At 60.2% G+C, this 22,500-nt stretch overlaps 2 long non-coding RNA genes across 3 annotated transcripts in view; both read left to right on the top strand.

Moving 5' to 3' along the window:
• LOC147362142 (uncharacterized) overlaps positions 1 to 7,679 on the top strand; it is a 23,723-nt gene extending 16,044 nt beyond the window's left edge. Inside the window, exons 2-3 of one of the 2 annotated variants that reach the window (XR_015135995.1) lie at positions 6,662 to 6,722; positions 6,968 to 7,679. This is a non-coding gene — a long non-coding RNA (uncharacterized LOC147362142). Of the gene's footprint in view, positions 1 to 6,647; positions 6,723 to 6,967 lie in introns of those variants that run through there. The other variant, XR_015135994.1, reaches the window with a different exon arrangement.
• Positions 7,680 to 18,071: 10,392 nt separating this feature from the next.
• The window catches only part of LOC147362138 (uncharacterized), a 23,522-nt gene continuing 19,093 nt past the window's right edge, over positions 18,072 to 22,500 (top strand). The window contains exon 1 of the long non-coding RNA XR_015135991.1: positions 18,072 to 18,122. This is a non-coding gene — a long non-coding RNA (uncharacterized LOC147362138). The remainder of the gene's footprint in view (positions 18,123 to 22,500) is intronic.

Here is a 22,500-nt window from a genome sequence, read left to right as displayed (position 1 = left end):
CTCTCTGACGTTTGCATTTTCTTTCCAGATGAATCGAGCTGGTTGGTTGAGGTTATGTGTGTGATGAGTGTGTGCTTTTGCCTTTTGTTTCATCGCCACAATACGAGTGCGCATTTCTAACGTGAAGGTCTTTATTTGTCATGCCGAACGTTGTTTTTGCTGAAAGAGTTTGGGGACGGGGACGGGGACGGGGACGGGGACGGGGACGGGGACGGGGACGGGGACGGGGTCACAAAAGGGGTTTCTCCTGGCACACCCAAGGAGTGGTGACAGGAGCGGGGAAGATGGCGAGTTATTTTTCGGGGCGGGAGGTCGCGCCGCCTGACGTTGGCCTGAGGTCCCTCTCGCCTGGGAGTGCATTCCGCTGCCCCGTGGGTGGGGTGGTCGAGAATCCTTCCCCTCCCCCCCCGCCTGTCCCCGCTCCCCGCGTCCGTCGTACCTCGCCCAGGGACGTCCTCGAGAAGTGTCGGCGTGTCCTCTTTTCCTGTCCGCGTCGCTGACTGAGCGGAGAAACTGCGCCCTAGGATGGGCCCCGTCTTGGCAACGAGTCCCTGCTGGTCTCCCTCGGAGCTTCTAGGCTGCGGCCGGCTCTCCGGACAGCGGGTTGGTTGTCGGGCGCCACCTGCCTGTCGGTCGCTTTTTTTAGAGGGTCCTGCAGGGGGGGCGGGAGGACCACGGATGGAGCAGGCAGGCGGGGCCGGCGAACTCTTGAATGCCCTGGGGCTGTGGAAGGAGGCTGTGGGGGGAGGGGCACCTTGGGCCACAGGTCAACGGGGCGGGATGGGTTTAGCCCCCTTGGGCTTTTTTAGGTTTGGATTGGAAATCTCGTGTGGGGAAACTTGATCCATTTTGGAGGACAGCTATTTTGAACCCAAGGGAGCTGACTTCCTTCTTTGGGGCCTTGTCTCCCCCTTGGCATGTGGGGGCTTTTCCGTCTCCCGCCAAGGATTTCAAACGACAGAGCACGCGGATCCACTTGCTCCAGTCAGGTTCAGGGGCAGAGCGCGAGGATTCAAAGCTGGCTTGGGGACAGCAAGTCGCGCCCCTCGCCCCCCGCCGCCAGCTCAGAACACCCCCCTGTCTGCCTGCCAAAAGACCAAGTGCGGGCTGGTGGTGGCAGAGTCACCTGTCACGGACGGGAGTGGTCTGGATCGCGGAGGTGATGAACGCGCTCAGGAAACACAAGCGAATGATGCGGGATATCCATCCATGCACGTTTCTCTGTCTCCGCCCGCCCGCACACCACACCCCCCACGTGCATACCCACACACACACACACTGCGTCCTCCTTGGCGCCTGGCTGCGTCTCTCTGTCTCTGCCCGCACCACCTGCAGGCACACACCACACACACACACACACACACCCACACACCCCCCCACCCCCACACGGCGTGCACACACGCATCCCCCCTCCCCACACAGCCCATAAACACCCCGCCCCCCACACGCACACCCCCGCCCCCCACACCACACACACACACACACACACACACACACACACACACTGCGTTGTCCTTTGCCTGGCTGTGTCTCTCGGCCTCTGTCTCTGCCCCCGCACCCACCCATGCCGCCCACACCACACACACACCCCCCCCCCACACACACACACGCAGGGCCCTTCACACCACACCCACCCACCCACACACACAGAGCGTTGTCCTTTGCCTGGCTGTGACGCTCTGCCTCTCTGCCCACACACCACATGCATTCCCCCCCGCCCCCCCCCACCCACCCACCCACCCACACGCACGGCCCTACACATCGGCCACACACCACCCACCCCCACCACCCCCTCCCCGCCCCCCCAACACACACACTGCGTTGTCCTTTGCCTGGCTGTGTCTCTCGGCCTCTGTCTCTGCCCCCGCACCCACAGGCGGACGCCACACGCACACACCCATGCCGCCCACACGGCCCCCCGTGGCAGCTATACACAACACACTCACACCACACACCTACCCCCTACCCCCATACACACACACACCCCCCCACACCCACACACCCCCCCACCCCCACACGGCGTGCACACACACGCATCCCCCCCCCACACACACACACAGCCCATAAACACCCCGCCCCCCACACGCACACCCTCTCCCCCACCACACACACGCAGGGCCCTACACACCACACACACACACACACTGCGTTGTCCTTTGCCTGGCTGTGACGCTCTGCCTCTGCCCACACACCACATGCATGCCCACACGCACGCGCGCGCGCACACACACACACACTCTCACACCCCGCCCCGCCACCCCACACCACACACACCTCCCCCGCCCCGCCCCCCGCCCCCACACACACACTTTGTTGTCCTTTGCCTGGCTGTGTCTCTCGGCCTCTGTCTCTGCCCCTGCACCCACAGGTGCACGCCACACACACACACCCATGCCGCCCACACCACACACACACACCCCGCCCACACGCAGGGCCCTTCACACCACACCCACACACCCACACACACACACACAGCGTTGTCCTTTGCCTGGCTGTCTCTCTCGGCCTCTGTCTCTGCCGCCCCGCACCCACAGGCGCACCCCACACGCACACACCCATGCGGCCCACACGCGCCCTCGTGGCACCTATACACAACAAACCCACACCACACACCAACCCCCCCCCCACCCCAAAACACTCACACGGCCACACACACCACCCACGCACTACCACCTGAGCATGCCACAACGCCACACACTGCCTCGCCCCCCCCCCCCCCCAACACACAGACACCCGGCCCACACCACACACATACGCACGCCCACGCGCGCGCGCACACACACACACACACACACACACACACACACACACACACAGCGTTGTTCTATGCCTGGATGTGACGCTCTGCCTCTGCCCACACACCACATGCATGCCCACACGCACGCGCGCGCGCGCACACACACACACACTCTCACACCCCGCCCCGCCACCCCCACACCACACACACCTCCCCCCCACCTGGCCACACACACACACACCTCCCCCCCCCCCGGCCCCGCCCCGCCCCCCCCCCCCCCACACACACACTTTGTTGTCCTTTGCCTGGCTGTGTCTCTCGGCCTCTGTCTCTGCCCCCGCACCCACAGGCGGACGCCACACGCACACACCCATGCCGCCCACACGGCCCCCCGTGGCAGCTATACACAACACACTCACACCACACACCTACCCCCCCCCCCCCATACACACACACACACACACACACACACACACACACACAGGGCCGCACACTCTCCACCCACGCAACACCACCTGGGCATGTCACAGACACGCCACACATGCCTCACCCCCCCCCCCCACCCCGCCCCACTCTGTGTGTTCCTGTCCCCTCTTTTTCTCCTTCCTTCCTCTGTCGTCGTCCCTCTGCCTCTCGCTCCCCTCCCTCCACCTTCACAGGACAGAGTGCCTTTAAGATGAGTCTGCCTGTTGTAAATACACCCTGGACATGATGATTGCTACAGTCTGACCTGTCGCGCCTGTAACCTGGGGTGGCGGGGGGTTGTCAAACGTCCTTGGTACGCTAGGGATAGCTTTCTCTGTGGAAGGTGGAAGCCTCCCTTCCGTCCCTCACTGAAGCCAGGCAAACCGACCACAACTCAAAGCAATGGTGTTTGCCACGTGGGGCATACCTTCCATGGTCTTTACTGATGGACACGCTTCACCCAAAGCTCTTGCAAAGTTCTTCAGAACTGTCAGTCTTCCAGTCACCCGCCACCATCAGGCGAGGTGTAGAGAACCGATGGAAAAACTGGAGGAATGACTTCCTCCATGGGGTTGGATGAACTGAGGAACAGGAGGCTGAAGTGGATGCCTGACTTCTTGAGGAAAAGAGGATTGGGGGGGGGGGGGGGGGGCTGGGGCGGGGGGAGGAAGGGCAGGACGGTCCACTTAGGAGGGCTGGTTGCACATGGACACATAAACTGTACATCCAAAGAATCCACAAGCACCTACTATATACTATGCCAGCACGGGAAAGTAGACGTATGATGTTGCATGAACCTCTCCAAGGGAAAAGACTGAACACCTGAAACGAACACGACTTTGGAAACCCACCCTGGGCTTCATTTCTGCCGTGAGGGTGCTGTCGTGTGCATATCTGAGGGGATGGATATGTCTCCCGGCCATCTTCATTCCAGCTTGTGCTTCATCCAGCCCAGCGCTCCTCATGATGTGTACTCAGCGTGTACATTCAATAAGCAGGGTGACGATAGACAGCCTTGATGGACTCCTTTCCCTTATTTGGAACCAGCCTGTTGGGTTCTACGTCTAGTTTTCACTGTTGCTTCCTGACCTGCAGAAATACAGAGTCCTCTTTTTTTTTTTTTTTTTTTTTAATTCCCTAACCTGAGTGAAAAGCGAGAGAGACAGAGAGAAGACAGATGGAGGGACGGGCGGGCGGACAGGCAGGCAGGCAGGCAGGCAGGAAAAAGAAAGAAAGAAAGAAAGAAAGAAAGAAAGAAAGAAAGAAAGAAAGAAAGAAAGAGAGAAAGAGAGAAAGAGAGAAAGAAAGAAAGAAAATAATGAAAGGACCTACCGTTCCACCTGTTGCTTTCCAGATACAAAGGGAAAAACAAAGGACCGAAAAGGACACGAGGTTTAAAATGGGAATTTGGAAAGATGGCCATCCCCTTGGTCGCTTCATACAGCACCCCTCTCAGCAGAAGGGAATCGTCTCTCTTTTTCTCTCGACCTGGTCCTTCCAGACTTCAGAAACTCTCCGTGGAGGATTCTTATCTCCTTGGCCAGAGTGATTGCCACACGTTCCTTAGGGGCCCAGAGGATGTTTCCGTGAAACGGGGGTACACACTTCCGGATAGGAGAGTCGTGTCCTATATATGTGTGTGTGTGTGTGTGTGTGTGTGTGTGTGTGTGTGTGTGTGTGTGTGTGTTGCTTTGCGTGTGGTTCTTCACCCGAGAGGGGGACTGGAGCCTGAAGTGTTCCGAGCTGCCTCCGTTATCAAACAACCCTCTCTCGGGGGGGAGGGACCAACGTCCCATGTTCTCTTGCCCTTCTGACGGAGAACTCAAAAGGCCCTGTGCCTGAAGCCCTGCGGATGGAAGCTAGAGGACTTGGTGAATGTTTCTGACGGGGCTTCCCTGGTGGCTCACACGGTCAAGAGTCTGCCTGCGATGCAGGAGACCCGGGTTCCATCCCCGGGCCAGGAAGGCCTCCTGGAGAAGGACATGGCAACCCGCTCCAGGGCCCGACCCTGACGTCTAAAAATCAGCCTCCTAGACTGCCTCTCCCTCTGCCGACTGGTTTCTCGAATCCGCTCCAGGGATGAACCTGTGTGTTTCCTTGGTTTCCCTACAAGTGCCTCTGAGGGAAAACACACACACACACACACACAAAACCTGATGGCTTGCACCCCAGGCCTGCTTTCCCGCACCCGTCCATCGACATCACGGCCTCCTGAGAGGAGATACGATCACTGTTTCCCTGAACGGAGGATCTGTGCTCAGAAACTCTTGCCATGACACGGAGGCCCCTACGAACTAACCTATTTCGTCCCTCCCTCCTCCTTCCCTCCTTCCTTCCTTCCTTCCTTCTGGATTTTTTTTTTTTTCCTTTCTTTTTCTCTCACGTCCATGCACACGCACACGCACACGCACACGCACACGCACACGCGCCGTCTCTCATGTACACGCGTACATGCACGCACTCACACACACAGTCACCAGCTCAGCTTTTCATGGGTTCCAGGCAAGTGTCAAGAGGAGGGAAAACTGGTGGGGTCCGGAGTAGGCCGCCGTCCCCACCCCACCCCACCCCACCCCACCCCACCCCACTGCACGTGAACCTCCGTGCCCTGTGGAGTGTTTTGGAGTCAAGTGACTTAAGAGCCGGCCAGCGCCAGAGGAACGCTCTGCCCCTCCCTCCTTTTCTGTCCCTCTGAAGGCAGGCAGGGAGGAAAACCTCCTCCCACGGAGGGGAAGATGTCAAGGGACGGTGGCTGTTTCCACGCACGTCCGTGATCCTCACACGCGTGAGCGGGGTTTCCTGGGTTACCAAAAGGAGGAGACTCCTTTGGCCTGACACGAGGCGAATCTGTCCCTCGGCCTCCCTCCCCACCCCCCAGCCCCCTTCCTCCGCGCGGTGCCGAAGGGGCCGTCTCAAGGTGGAGACATGGAATGGCTGGGTGGGGCGGATCACCATTCAATAGAGAGAAGCTCGAGGCGAAGTCAGAGGCTCTGACTTGACTGGAAAGCTTTCTGCATTTGAATGAAGCTATCCGGCGAGGCCCTGCAGGGGGAGGGTGGGGGAAGGTGGGGGTGGGGCCCACAGACAATAGCCCCTGCCTGCAGGGCCTGCTGGCCTGCCGGCCTGCCGGCCTGCCGGCCTGCCGGGCTGAGGGGGCCCTTTGGCGGCGGCGGCGGCGGCGGCGGCGGCGGCGGGGCCACGACCCCGACTCCTGCAACTCGATCCCTTCAAGGAAACTTCTGGGGTGACTCCTGTCCAGGGAATACATCCAGATGGGCCTGTTTCTGAAAAACGCCCGAGTCACAGTTGTGACAGGTTCTCTGGATCTCTTGACACATGGATTGACCTGCACCCTCCCATCCTGTCAGACCCTTTGGACACGCTTGAAGAGGTCTTTGGCCTCGGCCAGAAAACAAGCCGAGATAAACAAATACGTTTTTTGTCTGTGTTTTTGAACAGGGCGGAAAATGATGCGTGGCCGTGGATTGGAGAGAAACCTACGCCTCTCACACGCCTGAAGGCAGGAAGTTCTCAGGGGGACGGAACCTGCCTTCACTTCTCAGGGGGACTGGGACGGTCCCCTCGCCTCGCGCGCCGCCCCCCCCCCCCCCCCCCCGACCCCGACCCTTAGCCCAGCCCCCCCACTCCCGTCTCCCTAACCTCACACTCCCCCACCCCACCCCCATCCCGGCCACCGAGGGGGGCCCGGGGAGGGATGGCTGTCTCAGCCCCGGTTCTGAGATGTCACTTGTGAAACCGCTCTAGGCCGAGATGCCAGATGGCCGCCCTGCCGCTTGGTGTCCGTCTCCATCACCCATGCCCGAAAGGCACGTGAGATCACGGACAGCACATCAGATCAGATCAGATCAGATCAGTCGCTCAGTCGTGTCCGACTCTTGGCGACCCCATGAAGCGCGGCACGCCAGGCCTCCCTGTCCATCACCAACTCCCGGAGTTCACTGAGACTCACGTCCATGGAGTCAGTGATGCCATCCAGCCATCTCCTCCTCTGTCGTCCCCTTCTCCTCCTGCCCCCAATCCCTCCCAGCATCAGAGTCTTTTCCAATGAGTCAACTCTTCGCATGAGGTGGCCAAAGGACTGGAGTCTCAGCTTTCGCATCAGTCCTTCCGAAGAAATCCCTGGGTTGGTCGCCTTCAGAATGGACTGGTTGGATCTCCTTGCGGTCCAAGGGACCCTCAGGAGTCTTCTCCAACACCACCATTCTCTCAAAAGCATCCATTCTTTCGGCGCTCAGCCTTCTTCGCGGTCCAACGCTCACATCCATACATGACCACAGGAAAAACCGTAGCCTTGACTGGACGAACCTTTGTTGGCAAAGGAATGTCTCTGCTTTGGAATATGCTATCTAGGTGGGTCATCACTTTCCTTCCAAGGAGTAAGCGTCTTTTAAGTTCATGGCTGCAGTCACCATCTGCAGTGATTTTGGAGCCCAGAAAAATAAAGTCTGACACCGTGTCCACTGGTTCCCCATCTATTTCCCATGAAGTGATGGGACCGGATGCCGTGATCTTCGTTTTCTGAATGTGGAGCTTTAAGCCCACTTTTTCACTCTCCTCTTTCACTGTCATCAAGAGGCTCTTGAGTTCCTCTTCACTTTCTGCCATGAGGGTGGTGTCATCTGCACATCCGAGGTGATTGATAGTTCTCCCGGCAATCTTGGTTCCAGCGTGTGTGTCTTCCAGTCCAGCGTTTCTCATGATGTTCTCTGCGTATAAGTTAAATACACAGGGTGACGATAGACAGCCTTGACGAGCTCCTTTTCCTATTTGGAACCAGTCTGTGGTTCCATGTCCAGTTCGAACTGTTGCTTCCTGACCTGCGTACAGATTTCTCAAGAGGCAGGTCAGGTGGTCTGGTATTCCCATCTCTTCCAGAATTTTCCACAGTTTACTGTGATCCACACCGTCAAAGGCTTTGGCATAGTCAAGAAAGCAGAAATAGATGCTTTTCTGGAACTCTCTTGCTTTTTCCATGATCCAGCGGAGGTTGGCAATCGGATCTCTGGTTCCTCTGCCTTTTCGAAAACCAGCTTGCACATCAGGAAGTTCACGGTGCACATATTGCTGAAGCCTGGCTTGGAGAATTTTGAGCATGACTCTACTAGCGTGTGAGATGAGTGCAAGTGTGCGGTCGTGTGAGCATTCTTTGGCATTGCCTTTCTTTGGGATCGGAATGAAAACGGACCTTTTCCAGTCCTGTGGCCACTGCTGAGTTTTCCAAATGTGCTGGCATATTGAGTGCAGCACTTTCACCGCATCATCTTTCAGGATTTGGAAGAGCTCCACTGGCATTCCATCACCTCCACTAGCTTTGTTCGTAGTGATGCTTTCTAAGGCCCACTTGACTTCACATTCCAGGATGTCTGGCTCTAGGTCAGGGATCACACCATCGTGATTATCTGGGTCGTGAAGATCGTTTTTGTAAGGGTCTTCTGTGTATTCTTGCCATCTCTTCTGAATATCTTCTGCTTCTGTTGGGTCCATACCATTTCTGTCCTGTATCGAGCCCATCTTTGCATGAAATGTTCCTTTGGTATCTCTGAGTTTCTGGAAGAGATCCCTAGTCTATCCCATTCTGTGCTTTTCCTCTATGTCTTTGCATTGATCGCTGAAGAAGGCTTTCTTATCTCTTCTTGCTATTCTTTGGAACTCTGCATTCAGATGTGTGTATCTTTCCTTTTCTCCTCTGTTTTCGCTTCTCTTCTCCTCACAGCTATGTGTAAGGCCTCCCCAGACAGCCATTTTGCTTTGTGGCATTTCTTTTCCATGGGGATGGTCTTGATCCCTGTCTCCTGTTCAATGTCACGAACCTCATTCCACAGTTCACACGGACAGCACGTAGCGCGCCCAGAACACACAACAGGATCCTCCTGAACCCAGAACGGCGATTGTGATGGATCCACGTGGAGGGCGTCGATATCCCCACCTGATGCGTGAATAGGAGTCACACAGACTCGATGGGTTTGAGCTTGGATGGGGTGCCCTATCCGGAGAGATCACGTGGGTCAGAAAGCACACACGGAACAGAACAAAACCAAAGACCACAGCCAAGTCGAGGGAGGGCTGAACCCGAGGACCTCACCGGTCCCGTGGCATCACGTGCCGTACACGGCCTCTCTCGATGGCCGAGAGGGACGTGGAATGTATGTGTCCCCGTCTTGGTGTGTCGTGCCCGAAACCGCGCCACGGAGAGGGATCGTGTCTGATGCTCATCATCGCTCCAAAGATACATACACCGGGTCTCTTTAGAAAACGATGGAAGGATATCTTTGAATGCCAAAGGGTGTGACGTGGGAAAGACACATCCAAGTGGAATCAGCGTGGCCGAGAGAGCTCCCCCAAATAGAGAGGGGAGGCCATCGAGGAAGAGGTCCGTGTGTCTCAGTCTGGATGGAATGTCCACTTGGAGCACTGACTGGGTCCCAGAGGCCTCCAGATCATCTAAGGAAACAGTGTTCCCGAAATTCAAGATACCTCTCACACCCTCCCCTTTCCCTAAATACCTTGTGACCGTCTACCCTGGAAGAAGAAACATGTCCCTTGTTGCATGACAGCAAATCCTAATTGCTCTCAGCTGGCTTGACAACCTCACGAGGTTCAGCTTTCTAGGCCCCTGACTCTTTCCTGTGGAACATTCCCTGGGTTTTATTGAAATCTGTGTCCCTGCATGGCAATATCTAAGACCCTCCCCCCCCCCACCCCCCACCCCACCCCCACACACAATAAAGCTTTCTTTTCTTTTTTCTTTCTTTCCTTTTTTTTTTTTTTTTTGGCGTGCAGCCAATACTGACCATTCATTGAAAGATAATAAAACTAGGTGATGTTATGTGTGTCATGTCCCGGTGTATTGAAATAGAATGTTCTTCGTTAAGGACATACAACATCCTCTGTTCTAACGTGTACAGAATGGTGACTTGATGCACCTGTCTGTTGCAAAAGAATCATTCATGACCACCCAAGCGGTAGCTCATAGCTTGACCACAACCCATACATGCCATGACTGTATGCGAAAGAAAGTGAAGTCACTCAGTCGTGCTGGACTCTTTGCGACCCCACGGACTGTAGCCTACCAGGCTCCTCCGTCCATGGAATTTTCCAGGCAAGACTACTGGAGTGGGTTGCCATGTCCTTCTTCCATTGTACGGGAAGTGAATGCGTCATGTCCACGGTCATGGCGACTTTCGAATAGGATAATGCTGCTGCTGCTGCTGCTGCTGCTGCTGCTGCGTCGCTTCCGTCGTGTCCGAATCTGTGCGACCCCGTAGACGGTAGCCCGCCGGGCACCCCCGTCCCTGGGGTTCTCCAGGCAAGAACACTGCGGTGGGTTGCCATGTCCTTCTCCAAGGCGTGAAAGGGAAAACGGGAAGGGAAGTCGCTCCGTCGTGTCCGACTCTGTGCGACAACGTGGACTGCGGCCTACCGGGCTCCTACCGGGCTCCTCCGTCCACGGGATTTTCCGGGCAAGAGGACTGGAGTGGGGTGCCGTTGCCTTCTCCGAATATGAGACGACGATAATACCAATACTATTCTTTAGAATCACCGTGCTCTTTGTGACGTAGACAGTATATATGTACCTTATCCGTGAAGTTCCCCCCCCCCCCCCCCCCGCCCGCCGTTACATCGGCATCTTCCCATGTCTCCCTCCCCCAGCCGCTCTGTGATGATCGTTTTCATTGTTTTAGGTGGCCTTGCATGGCATGTCAGTGACAGGAGAAACTCTTTTTCTTTCTCTACCTGACTTCTTCATTGGGCATCACTCCCTAAGTCCCATCCATGCGATCACGATGTAAGACTGTGTTCATTCCTGGGGCTACCTGGGACACCTAGATCTCCCTATCGATCGATCTCTACCTGGATCGTGTATCTTCTTGATCTAGTCTTCCCTTGATGGACACTTGGGCTGGGTCCCCATCTTGACTCTTGTGAATGGATGCTGCGATGGACCTGGGGGTGCAGGCCTCTCTCTGCGAGTTTCAGGTTTTATTTTCTTTCGAGGTCTACCCAGAAGTGAGATGGTTGGCAGGATCCATCCTCTCTCCACCGAGACTCGTGTCTAAGTCCTTCTGAGGTGATCCGGTTGCTGCTGCTGCGGCTGCCGCTAAGTCGCTTCCGTCGTGTCCGACTCTGTGCGACCCCACAGCCGGCAGCCCGCCAGGCTCCCCCCCTGTCCCTGGGATTCTCCAGGCGAGAACACTGGAGTGGGTTGCCACGGCCTTCTCCGATGCGTGGAAGGGAAAAGGGAAAGGGAAGTCGCTCGGTCGTGTTCGACTCTTCCCGACCCCGTGGACCGTGGCCTACCGGGCTCCTCCGCCCATGGGAGTTTCCAGGCGAGAGGACTGGAGTGGGTTGCCGTGGCCTTCTCCGGTGATCCGGGGAGCGATCCGTGCTTTCCCAATAGACGCCGTTTGAATCCACGCGACTGCGTACGTCTTAGGGAATACGGCGACGACGACGACGACGACGACGACGACCCAAACGCTCCCGTGAGCACCGTGGAACCGGAGGGTGTGTCCTCGGGATGATTCCCCGGTGCCAGCTTTCCACGGCTCGTACGCGTCCACGAGCCCCCTGCGGTCGGCATGTCATTCGATAGACACGGAACCACGGTTGTCACGGACCGGGGTTGCCTAGGTGCCAGTCGATCCCCAGATGAGTGGAGGGATGACAGAGTCCTTAGGGAACAGAGCGGAGACCCAGAGAATGATTTCCACGAGACGAGGGCGGTGAGACGAGAAGAACGACGGGAAGTGGTGCCCGGGGAGCCAGACATGGTCGAACAGGAAAGAAAACGTGTCAGACGAGACGAGAGGGGAGAAGGATTCCAAGTCAGTGGAGCGGCACGGGGGAGACAGGCCGAGAAGATGCGAGCGGATGCTGGGGGCACGGCACACCTGGACCCGTGAGCGCGCAGGGAGCCGAGAGGGATGGCCGACCATCGCCTGCAGGCCCGCGTGGGCCGATCTCCAGGGCCCGGACTGTGAGGGACTTCGTGAGAACAGTCACGCTCACGGTGCCCACGGGTCACGTCTCCACGGTGCTCTCAGCACTGTACGGAGAGCTCCCCGCGCTGCCCATGGCACAGTGAGCTAGGGTTTCTTTATGTGTATCGACAGAAGATTCAGGGAGCTTCCCGAGTGACGGGACTAGGTATTGGCCGCTCGCGTCCGATCTCAGGCAGGCCGTCTCGCTCGACGATCATTGGACGTATTTGATGTCTGTGGGGGCGTGCTCTGTGTGTCTTCGTGGCCGTGCAAGCTGTTCTCTCTCTGTGGAGAGAGGGGGTCGCTCTACGGTCGTGTGTCTGGGCTTCTCGTGGCTGTGGTTCCTCTTGGGGGGCAGGGGCGCCGGGGCACGTGGGCTTCAGTGGCTGCTGGGTGTGGGCTCAACACTCGCAGCGGCCAGGATCTGGAGCACAGACTCCATCACCGAGGCGTATGGGTAGCGTGTGGGCTCTTCCCGGACCGGGGGCGAAACCCACGTCTCCTGCATGGGCACGGGATCGTTGACCACGGGGCCCCCGGGGAAGCCCCAGTCCCGAACTCAAGACGGATCTCTTGACGTCACCGCTTTTTCTTGGAGAGGTTCGAAACGATCGGGCCAGGGAGAAGGACACAACCTGGACGTCCTTTCGATGGGATCCCTGAGTCCAGGAGGAGCCGTGCAGACGCCGATAAGGGAGGAAGGGGATGATTTTGCCTTTTTGTAAGGTGAGGATTGGACTCGCAGTCCACACTCCTGTTCCCACCGCTCCCCTCCGGGAACTGGAGTTCGAATCTAGGTGGGCCTCTGAGCACACACCTGGCCGGGCTCCATCATGCCGGGTTGACCTTCGGTGCTCACACACCGGCACGCTTGCTGCCTCTCGACGTGTCCTAGAGAAGAAGACATCGGATTCCGTATCAGATCAGCTTCTTTGATGAGCGACGGCACGACAGCCACAGCAAGTGGGATGGATACACACAAACGTTGGTTTCTTTTGGACTATGAGCCCACCTCTGTTCGTGTGTGTGTGTGTGTGTGTGTGTGTGTGAGAGAGAGAGAGAGAGAGAGAGAGAGAGAGAGAGAGAGAGAGAGAGATGCCTTGGTGGTTCTAAAGCAAGAAGCACTGAGGAGTGAAGACATTCTCGAACGCACATATTTTCCTTCATTTCAGTCGTGATGGTCCAATGAGTTGGAGGACGACGTGGACTGTTTCGGGGTAGATGAGTTTAGAAGGCTGTGAAGGGACTTCCCTGCCTGGTGGTCCAGTGGTGAAGAATCCACCTGCCGATGAGGCAGGGGACAGGGTGTTTTCGATCGATCCCTGATCCGGGAAGATGCCGCCGGGCTCCGGGCAGGTTCGATATGAACCTACAGAATGGACGGACAGTGCCAGGCGCGAAGGCGAGGGCAGGCAGACGGGGGACTCTGGACGAGGATGACGGACACGGACGGACACGGACGCCTCCGTTGTAGGTGGGCTGTGGCCGGCCGGCACGCTCCTCTGGGGCAGGATGTTCCTAGGACCGTTGGGGAGCGTGCCCGTGCGCGCCCGTGGGAGGAGCAGGGGACCGAAGGGAACTCTCTGTCCTCTCTGCTCCACGGGGCCCGCGGCACCCTAATCGGCTCCAAGAGAGGATGCCTCCGATGGAGAGACAAACCCACACGTGAGGGACCCTCCCTTCGGGTTCACTTGGACTCGGAAAGCGTGACGGTCAGGTTCACTCAATGCTCTGGATGTCTGTGCTTCCCGAGATCCCGGCCTACTCACGGGAAGGACCCGCGGAGCCGGATGAGATCTCCCTCTGCACGGCGGCGGCGGCGGCTCCAGGGTGCACACGTTTCAGTGGCTACGGCTTGTGGACATCGATCGCACCGAGAGCCTAACCCCCGGTGTGCCAGACGCCTGTGTCCACGATGGGTGAACAGTTCTAAGTGTGGGAAGCCCCACACTTGCCACTGCCTGTCCGATCTGCAGGGACTCGGCGAAGCACAAACGTGCCCGGTCTCCTGACCGATCGATCCCCTTTTCGGAGCCAGCCTGGTGCGTGATCTCTTTTCCAGGCCGCAGGCACACACTGGCGCTGGGGAGCTGTGTTCCTGTTCCTCCTCCTCCTCCTCCTCCTCCTCCTCCTCCTCCTCTCTGCCCCCACCCTTCCCCCCACACGCAGGCTCCCCCACCCCGCCTGGCCCCGGCCCGTCCGGGTCTCCCCCACCCGCGGAAAAGGCCAGGAAAAACATGGTCCCTGAACGACGCAGCTGAGAAACAGTGCAAGTCCACTCGGATGCGGTTAGGAGACACCTGAGCATACCTAGGCCAACACTGCCACCGTGTGGGGTGAGAGGCCAGCGCGAGGGGAGCTCGACAGTTCAGAGGAGGGGGAAGAGGAGCAGGAGGGAGAGAGGGGGGGTGGGCGGGGGGCTTGGGGTGGAGTTGGGGGGGGGGGGAGGGACAGGCTGAAGCTGTCTCAGGGCGATGACGTGGATGAAAACGTTCCCCTTCGGAAGGGCGCTCCAAAGAGATCGTGGCGGCGGGACCTGGAGAGCACAAAGGGCTTCGTTTTGGAGGCTGATCTTCAAGCTGGGAGTGGGGGGGTGGGGTGGGGGAGGGGAATCATCCAGACAGAGGAAAGACACCAGGCCGAGAAGGCAAGAGAGATTCTTTACACAAGTGAATCGGATGCTTTTCTGTCCATGTGTTCCCTAATCACACCATCACGGAAATCCAGCCAGCCAGCCAGCCACCCACCATCGTTTCGCTCCTTTCCTGTTCTCTACATTTTGAACGGCGAGTGAGGGAGAGAGTCTTTCAATGGTTTGAGAGGAGTTTGGAATGTCGTGGGACCATGGTACTTTTCAGCCATGGATGAACGTGACGGCTTCTTTTGTCCGCTTCGGCGTTCAGGGTTATCCCCAACTCCCCCTGCCGAGTGAGGCCTGTGTGTCGCTGTGTGCTGGAGGACACCGTGCTGTCCCCATCTTGATCTTGGACTGAACAAAACCACCGTTGGCAGTGTGTTCGGTTGCTTGGCTTCGTTTCCTTTCCCTATGGCACTCACCTGACCGTCCTGTCCACTCTTGGGATCTTTCATCTCCTCCTCCCCCTCAAGGCAATCGGGTCCTTTTCTTTCTCCTCCTCCTGCTCCTCCTCCTCCTCCTCCTCCTCACCCTAGTTTCTCCCCCCCCCCCCCCCCCACACACACACACACACACAAGTCCCACTCTTCTCAAACGGACGTCTAACTGACTGCCAACGTTTACTTTTGCCTTCTTTCCTTCCTTCCTTCCTTCCTTCCTTCCTTCCTTCCTTCCTTCCTTCCTTCTTCCTTTCCTTTTTCTTTGGGGGGGGGGGTCGTTCCCCCCTTTAATTTTCAGCTGTACAGACGATGTTTTAGTGTAGCACATGACACAGCCATCACCAGGATACATCTAGTTAGTGACTGTCCGTCACCACCTGGTGTCACGGCAAATGACATTTGGTGTGATGACGTGCCCGTGACTCATGTATTTCATAAGTGGAAGGTTGCACCACTTCGTCTGTCTCCCTCGCCAGGGGCACTCACTCACTCTCTCCTCACCCCCGCCCCCCCGCCCCGCCCCCCCCGCCCCGGTGTGTTCCTTTGTAGTATGTCTGAGCCTGTTTCTGTTTGGTTCGGTTCTGTTCACCGTGTATGGTTTGGTAGGTTCTGCATGGAAACGACTGATCTGAGGTATTTCATGTAGCATAATACCCTCTAAAGGTCTCTCCAGGTTCCTGCAGACTGTGAGATTTCATTCCCTTCTGGTGGTTGAGTCCCATTCCTCTGTGTGTGTGTGTGTCTGTCTGCATGCGCGTGAGCACGCGTGCACGTGAATAGATCCAGGCATAGGCACACAGACAGAGTTCTATCATGATGTGTGTACGGAAGTCGACCTAGGTATAGGGGTCGATCCCACACATGCACACATCCGTATCTTCTTTGTCCCTTCCCTCCGTGGGCACCCTGTGGAGTTGCTGGGTTGGGTCGAATGGGGGAATCTTTGGGGGAGTGTACATCGCAGGACTCTTTTCCCTAGGGATGTGGTTTCTCTGTCTGTGAGGCGCCAGGGGATGAGATCTGATCTCTCTGAGTCCGCCCACAGTTTTCTCAGCTGCAGAAAAAACGCGTTCGATCCATCAGGAGCCACTGTCCTCTGATGGTTCGAACTTGCTGTCGTGATTGCGATTCCCGGCTCCTGGGCCTTTCCCCTCCGAATGAGAAGGATCATTGTCCAGGGAAACGCCCCGGGGTGGGGTGCTTCCGTGAGCCCGCCCCCACCCCCAGGAGCCCCAGCTCAGCCCAGCCCAGCCCAGCCCAGCCCTGCCGTGGATGTGTGTTCTACCTTGTGCTTCTGGGTGTCTGCCTGTTCCACCTTTCTTTGGAAGGAAGGGGTCTGTTCGGGCCTCCTGCCCACTTCGCTCATCGGGGGTTGTTTCCCTTTTGGAGGTTGAGGTGTCTGACGCCTTGATCGGTGTTGGACAGAAAAGCCCCTTTTGCAATATGCTTGTGCTTTCCCCGGACAGACAGACAGACAGACAGACAGACAGACACACACACACACACACACACACACACACACACACACACACACACGGATGTGTGTTTCCGCCCGGGTATGTACGTGTGTGTCTGTGAGTATATATATGTACGAATGTACACCCATAGATACACACACCACACACGCGCGCACGTAGACATCCACGCAGACACATGGGTATACATGCACACATACACTGATGCACATGTACATGTACGTATACACACGCGCGTTTGCGTATGCGTATACATGTGTGTGCATCTATGCACATCGATCTGTGTATAGGCACTCTAGATGCACACGGGCACCTGTACATACGTACATGCGTGCACGTCTACGTATACATACACACGTGTGTATGTAGGCACAGATTCTCGCGTGCGTCTGTGTGGACGTACATACGCTCTCTGTAGACGTCTGCGTCTGCGTCCGTACGTATGTATACGTGTGTACATACACGTGTGCACATACACACGCAGATATGTGTGTCTATGCAAGCATGCACGTACGGGTACGCATAGACGTGCATCCACACCTGTGCGCAGACATCACACGTATACACACTATACGTGCATCTAGATGCGTTGACACGTCCGCGTGTATGTGTGTGTGTGTGCCTATGTATCCCGACGTCTCTGCACATGTGAGCATGTGTGTTCACGCCTGTGTCTATCCGTGTACGTATGTGTATAGATGCCTCTGCGTATATACACGCAAGCATACACGCACACTAGAAACGCCTAGGCATACACGTGCGCACACAGACACGTGCGTGTACGTGAGCATGCCCTTCGTACGTGTGTGTTTATACGCCTGCGTGCACGTATATATAGACGCGATGACGTGTGCGTATACATATGTACACGTGTATACGCACATGTGTATGCGTTCTCCCTCTCCCTCTCCCTCTCCCTCTCCCTCTCCCTCTCCCTCTCCCTCTCCCTCTCCCTCTCCTCTCTCTCTCTGACTTTTAAGCTGCCAGGACAGTTCCACGAGTTGACTTTCCTGCCTGGTGGTTTTGTCTCATTTCGTTTCTGAGCTACGTGAAAAAGTTATGTATTCATTGAGGTGGCTGTTGTCACGGGACCCGGGGTTTATTTAGTGGATCCCTATGGACTCCGTCCTCCTCACCAGCACGCCCCTCAATACCACCCCCCCACACCCTCCCCGCAACCCCCCAACCCCCCACCCCCCACCCCCCGCAGCCCTGCCACCCCAGACCTCCCAGGCCGTCCGCCTTTCCGCTGTTTGTGGCCAGTGGTGTTGAAATCCATGTTCTCCTGACCTCTAGTGCACTTTCCCCACCCACCCGCGCATGCTTGTGTGTGTCGTCTCTGGACTTTGTCACGGTGTCTCTACCCAGGTTGAGTTTTGTTTTCTCTTCTTGGGGGTCCGAGTGTCTCCTTCTTTTCCTTTCTTACTCCTAGGCTTGTGTGTCTGTGTCCGTGTCTGCTTTCGAAAGTCCGGCTTTGTTCTCCCAGCAGCGCTTGCCTGGTTTCGCTTTGCCGGTCCCTCCCTCCCTCCCTCCCTCCCTCCCTCCTTCCCTCCTTTTCTCCCTCCCTCCCTCCCGCCCCTCTCTTTCGGGGGGCCGGGGGCCGGGGGTTCCTGGGATGTCACTGGTGCCCCCTCTCTCCGCCCACCCCGCCCCGAGCCCCCGCCGCCCGCCCGCGTCTCCGTGGAATGTCCCCCCACCACCCTGGAATCGCGTGGGGGGGGGGGGGGGGATCGCGGCTCTTTCGTGGCAGCCTCCAGGGGAGAGATCTCCCGGCTCCTCTCCCTTCCTCTGCGGCCGGGGTCGCGTCGCGTCGCGTCGCGTCGCTCGGCGGCGGAGGCTCCGGGCCGAGCTCGGGCGTTTGGGCGGCCGGCGCTGCGGCGTCCCCGGCGGCCGGCGACAGCGACCCGTCCTCGGGACGTTCGAGCCGGTTGTCGGGAGCCACCTGGCGGCCGCTTGTATATTGTCCCTCCCCCTCCGGAGCTTCGGCGAGCCCTTCAGGAGGGTTGTGACTCAGCCGCCGGGCCCGAGGCAGAGCTCTCAGACACCGGCTATGCTGGCGGCGACAGTCCCGGTGGCGCCGAGGCCTAGGGACGTCCTGCTGTCGCCGGAGATTGGTTCTCTAGGTTTCTGAGGAGGGTGATCGTCGCGGCGCTCCGGGGCCGGGCTCTGCGGTGGCCGGACCGGGTCGACCAGCATCTCCCCGTGCCCCTGTGGCCGCGGAGAAGGACCGGCCGGACCCTCCCTGGGCCGGGCCGCCGCGGTGGGCAGGGAGAGGGTCTTCCCTGCCCGGAGCGCCTGGACTCGGGCTCGGCGGTCCGGACTCCTCCTGGGCCGCCCTCAGGAGCGTGTGCTTCGCCCTCGGCCCCGCTCCGGAGGTGGGGACCCGCCCGCCGGAGTCGTGAGGGTTGACGGGGAGAGGCGGGCGCGTGTGCGGCCGCCCCCCCCCCCCCCCAACCCGTGGGGTCCGGTCGCCCGAGGCGTCTCCTGGCACACATGCTGTTTCTTTTTCAAAGTCCCGATGGGTCCGGAGACGTGGATGGACCGGACCCTGCTTCCGCGGGTGGCCGGGGAGGGCGCGCCCGACCCTTCAGCGTGCCTTCGTGGGTCTCGGTCGTCGGATGCGACTTTGTCTCACCCCTCCCCACCTCCCTGAACCCAGGTCAGGAGGTGGGGACCGGCTCGGGCCGTCCTGGGTGCCCCATCTAGGACGGTCTGGGTCCCGCCCGGGCGCGGTCCCTGGTCGGGGCCCGCTCGTCTCGTTGGAGGCGCCTCGCTGACGGTTCTTCCTTCTTGTTTCTTGATGCTCATCGAAGCCAAATCCCCGTTCGGAGACTCCGACGGACCGGTACCCCTACCCGTGTGGGCGAAGCGGGAGAGGGCGCCCCCGGCCAGCTCCCTCTCCCTTGGTGGGTGTCCGCGCCCCCACTTTGGCCATCGCGCGCCCCCTCCCCCTGCTCCCCTTCCCCCGGTCGACCAGATGACTCCCCCCCCCCCCCGCCCCCCCCCCCCCCCCCCCCCGCCACGAGAGCTCCGGGCCTGGTGTTTATGGGGTAGCGCTGGGGACAGGTGGCCGGGCCAAGGTTCCGGGGGTCCTCCATGCGAGTCGTGGATGGGCCCCGCTGTCGGCTGCTGTCATTTCGTCGCCCTTAATGGGCCTTTTTTACCACCAGGTAAGTGCTGACACGGTCTGCTTCGGTGTCTGCCGCCGAGGAAACTTTGGGTCTCTGGATGTACGCGGGGCTCTGGGCCTTCGGGCCGCCAGCTCTGGTCCCCGGTTCGGCCCTTGCCGCTGGAGCCGCCCGCCTGGGCCTGTGCGCCGGCTCCTGTGTGGTGTTGTCTGGCTGACCCGACTCGTGGTGCCACCTCCGGTCTCTGGGCGACCCGAGGGCGGCGGGGCGAGGCGCCGTGGGTCTTCTACCCTGTGCGCTCCCCGCTGCGGGCACCCGGTGAAGGCTGAGATGCGACCCCCGCCCTGTGGGCTCCGTGCCACGTGTCAGGCGTTCTCGAACCTCCTGGGGTCGTGGGCCGCTCTCGCCTGAGGCGAGGTGGGGGGCGGAGGTTGCCGGTGAGGCTTAAAGCGGGCCCCTCTGGTGACTGTCCTCGCCGTGCCTTCCCCCCGCTCCACCTTGGCTCATCCGATTGATGTGGTGTGGTCGTGCTCTCCCGGGCCGGGCCTAAGCCGTGCCAGACGAGGGACAGGTGTTCCCGGTGAACGTGTCTGCTCTTCTCGGTCTGTCCGCGGGGCCCCTCGCCTGACTTTTTCCCCCTGGCCGTCGGGGAGGGGGAGGAAGGCGGGGGCTGGGTTGCGGCCTCTGGCCCTGACCTTCGGTCTCCTGTCCCCCGCCTCGGGTGGCGTCAGTGGGGGCCGTGGGTCTTCTGACACAGCAGATGCTCTCGCTTCGCCTTCCCGGCGTGTGCTCCGCGAGCGGCCCTCCCCGCGGTGGGGAGGGCTGTACCGCTGCTGCGCTGTGCCCCCCCGCGTGGGTGCGCGAGCGTGCCTCGTTGGATCCTCGGTGGTGCTCCTGGAGCGCTCCAGGTCGTCGCTCAGGTGCCTGAGGCCGAGCGGTGGTGTCGTTTCCCTTAACCCCGGTGTCCTCCTCGGGTCCCCACCGCGGTGGTGTGTGTGTGTCCCGTGAGTGGGCTCTCTTTTGGGGGGGTCGAGGCGGTAGGAGAGGCGTGCCTGTTCCCCTCGTCGTCGAGGCTGACGGGTGAGGCCTTGCAGGGGACGGGACGCGGGGCTCTGCGCTGGCCCCGGCCGCGCAGACGCTCCTGTGTCGGTGGTCCGCCTACCTGTACCGCAGACCCCTCCCACCCCAGCTGAGGACTGGTGGCTCGTGGAGCGCCTCCGTGGGCCCGAAGGAGAGAGACGATCCGGGTGAGGGGCGGCGAGCCCTCGGTGAGAAAGCCTTCTCTAGCGATCCGAGAGGGAGCCTTGGGGTGTCGGACCCCCCAGCTGCTGCCCCTCCCGAGTGCGCAGTGGCCGCCGTGGAGGCTGCCAAGAGCGCGTGGGCAGAACATCCCGCCCCCCACCTCCCCCCTGGGGGCGGTGGGGCGGGGGCGGGTGCGCCGGCCCCGCGGTGGGGCCGTGTGCCGCTCGTTGCCTACCGCGGCCCGCGCCTCCCCCCTTCGAGTTGGGGGAGGGTCCCGCTGGGCCCCGCCGGGCGTCCGGCAGGTGGGGGGGACCGGAGCGTGCGTGCGTCGCGTGTGCGCGCGGTCGGCCCCCGCGGTGTGGTGAGCCTTGGGGCAAAGGGGGGAAGGTGTTGGGGGCGCGACGTCCGGTCGGCCCCGGCTTCCCCAGCCCCGCAGCTGTGGTGCGGGAGAGCCTATCGCGCCCGTCCTCTCCCCACGAGCCGCAGCCGGTGGCGGCGTGCGGTCACGGTCGGGGCCGCCTCGCTCGAGAGCGTGATCCCCAGGATGTCGAGCCTCGGGGTGGCAGACTGAGATCGGAAGACGGATCTGTCGAGGACGGATGGCGGAAGATGGGTTCGGGCGGCTCGCCGGCCCTGGCGGCGGGGCCGGGTCGTGGGGGCCCGCTCTGGGGCTGGCCGGGACCGGTCGGCGTCCCAGGCGTGTCGCGGGACCGCCCTCGTGTGTGGGTGGCGGTGGGACCCCGCGCTGGTTTTCCTGGTGGCCCGGCCGTGTTCCCGGTGTCTTTGTGGTCCCCGGATGGCGCCCGCGGCCCTGTCCCGCGGCCCCCGCCGTGCGTGCTTGCCGGCCCCTCCCCGCCGTTGCCGGCCTCTCCTCCTCGTCCCGCGCGTGCGACCGCCCCGCGCTCCCTTCCCCTGTCTGGGGCCGAGCCGGCCTCGCCTCATGTGGGTGTCGTCCCCCGGCCTCCGTTGGCCGGTGGCGTCCCCGAGGCGGGGCGGCGCGCGGGGAGCCTTGCGCGTGTGGGGGACGGTGGGGGCCGCCGGTGCGCGGCGGGAGAGCGTTCTCCCTGGCCGGCTTGCGGCTCTCGGGTGTGTGTCGGTGGCGGTGGGCGTGAGCCCCCGTGAGGGTGCCGGGGGGGCGCCAGTCCGTCGTCCCGGGCGTGCGGTGGGACCGTCCCTGTGCTGGGAGGCCTCTGGCGGTGAGATCCCGCGGTGGGCCCTGGCGGCCGACTCGCGCTTCCCCCTGCCCCAGCACGGGTCGCTTTGAGCCATGCCCCTCGCGGTGGCGCGCGGCCGCCCCACCAACACCGCCCCTGTTCCGTGGCGTTGGCCTCGCGTGGCCGCACCCCGTCGGTGCCCCTCTCCGTCTGTCCGTCCGC

Source organism: Bos grunniens, chromosome 11, assembly GCF_055505025.1.
Source record: "Bos grunniens cultivar Pamir isolate PY7600 chromosome 11, Bosgru_T2T1.0, whole genome shotgun sequence".
NCBI classification, from domain to species: domain Eukaryota; kingdom Metazoa; phylum Chordata; class Mammalia; order Artiodactyla; family Bovidae; genus Bos; species Bos grunniens.
This window is presented reverse-complemented; position numbering and strand designations above follow the sequence as displayed.